The following is a 2,751-nucleotide window of genomic DNA, read 5'->3' as shown; positions in this document are numbered from 1 at the left end:
ACCCAAATATTTAACCTAAGTTTGACCAAGACAACATTTTTTCAATTAGCGGAAAGATGATTCTCGCGTAGCACCTGCAAAACTGTTGCAAGATGCACCATATGTTCTTTCGCCGTTTTGCTATAGACGACAAATTCGTTAAAAAATACAAATACAAAGCATTCTAATAACGGTTAGAATACTTTGTTCAATTCTGATTGGAACGTAGCTGGGGCGTTGGTTTAGCCCAAACGACATCACCAAAAACTCATAATGACCATCGTGTGTCTGAAAAGTTGTTTTGGGGACATCTTTTGACTTTATTCGAATATGATGGTAGCCGGGTTTCAAATCGATTTTAGAGAATATTATGGCTTCATGTATTTCATCAAGGAGTTCATTAATCACTAGTATTGGAAAATTTTATAATATCGTGACTTTATTCAATGCACGGTAATCAACAAAAAATCTTCAGCTATCGTCTTTCCTTTTAACCAATAATATGGGACTAGAAAAAGGACTAGTTCTTGGTTGAATGATTCCCACAAGTATCATTTCCCGTACCAATTTTTCGATCTCATCTTTTTGTGCGAACGAATAATGCTATGGTCTAATGCTAATAGGAGACGTACCCTCTTGTAAGGTGATGGCATGCTTGTGGCTGTGCAACAAGGGTACCCCATTAGGCATCTCAAAAACCTCACCATACTAATCGATCACGTCTTGAAATTCCGTCGGAATATGAGGGTGGGATGGTAACCTCTTCTATCGAATTTAAATGTAACAAAAACCCGTTCTCATATTTTAGGATTCAGGTGAGCGACTTACATGACGCCAATGTTTTTGAAAGGCTTGGACCGCCTACCAATGAGACTTGAAAATTACCTTCCCAGAATGTCATACGTAAATCTTGTCGATTAACAGTCATATACCCAAAGTACATATCCATTTGATGTCGAGAATCATGTTTGAACTTCCTAATTTAATGGGTAAAAATCTTCTACTATTTGGCATTCGGGTAACACAAGCATGAATCCTTTGCATGTTCTTGAACTTTGATCCGTCATCCCATTACCTAAGTGAACCTGTACCGTGTCGATGCCCGATATTATCAACCCTAAGAGATCAACCACCTGTTTAGATGTGAAACTATGGGTTGTGCCCAAATCGATTAGAACTACTACCTAGGTTTCCCCACTATCCCCTTTCACTTTCACGGTTTATAGCGACATAAAACCACTAAACAAATTCAATGATACATCCACCATATCGAGGTGGGCATGATTCGAACATTCTTCTTCGTCGTCGCTTGCTTCCTCATCCACTACCAGTACTTGCAATGTCTTACTTGGACAGCGATGCCTCGAGGTGAATTTCCATCACACTGACAGCAAATTCCTTTTGATATTTTATCTCCTAGTTTTCGTGAAGTTAGTAGTTTAAAAGTCCCTCACATAATGCCGCTATTATGTTTTTTTGTCGTCCCCACTTACCGCCGTTGTTGCTTCCAGGGTTGTTCCTGACTTGGCTGCCCCCACTCTTATTTGATTTGTAAACAGGTTGCCGATGGTCTTGTTGGCCCCTGTAGGTTTATTCTCGTCTATCTAGTCCGTGATTCTCATGCTCATGGCTAGGGTTTTGGTTTCAATGATTTGTATGGTTGAACAGACATCTGATTTTAAACCCTTTATGAAAGTACATTCCAAAACTTTTTGGGTAGATCTAGAAGTTAGCCAGCTACACTTTTAAATTTACTGACATATTCTCGGACAGTTACTTTTTGCTGAATGTTTAAGCATTGTTCGTATACACTTCGTTCATGTTACTCTTGGAATCGATCAAGCAGTTTGCGTTTGAACCCCTCCCATGATCGACATGGATCCCTAGGCTCATTCCATTAATACCATGACAAAGTTGTGCCTTCCATGAAGATTGATGTTGCCCTAGATTTCGAAGTATCGTTCGATCCGGTAAATCCATCCATACATATATTCTCCTTCAAAGGTGGGCATTTTAATTTTACAACAGTCTCGTAATGGGTCCTTGATTTTACCAAAGTTTCATCCTTGTGATCCCACGAATTCCTCTTCTTCCTCGTCATTAGCCCAGAAAGATCTGAACCCAGTCTTGGGTTCTTTCTCTTTTTTTCTGCCATCCCCTCTTCGAGTCTTCCTTAAAGTCATAAAGTGCATTCATTAGCTCTTGAAACTAGGTGGTACTTTCTACCCTGCTTGTTGCTTCTTCTTTATGCACCTTGGCTACATCGGTTTCCCGATTATCAATCCTCTATATGTTGTTGATGTTTGATCCCATCCCAGATAATCCGATTCCAAAATCGTCGCCGATGAAAAGTACGCGTGAACAGTATCATTGCCTAGAAACTGTATCGCTTTGATACCAATTGATAAGTATAAGATCCAAACCTAGGGTTAGAACCAATTTGCCTCTGTTCAAGAACATGTGAACTCCTATATAGTCAAAGACTGATTTTATTAATGCATAAAAATAAAATATCTATGGTGCAGTATATTTATAATCACCTGCTACACAATACTAGTAAAGCTAGGAAATAGGAAAAAAGTCCTAATCTAACTAAAATAGTGGATAATAACCTTATTTTAGGCAACTATTAGAGATAAACTTTCTTAATTAAACCTAACTTAAACTTGCAACTTAATCCTTACCTTCTGATAAACCTAGGAGGTATGAGGTGGTCTAGGTGTATCAGCCACCCAATCCAAAATACATGGATGTTTCGATTTTTATTATATC

This window comes from Lactuca sativa, chromosome 3, assembly GCF_002870075.4.
Source record: "Lactuca sativa cultivar Salinas chromosome 3, Lsat_Salinas_v11, whole genome shotgun sequence".
NCBI classification, from domain to species: domain Eukaryota; kingdom Viridiplantae; phylum Streptophyta; class Magnoliopsida; order Asterales; family Asteraceae; genus Lactuca; species Lactuca sativa.
This window is presented reverse-complemented; position numbering follows the sequence as displayed.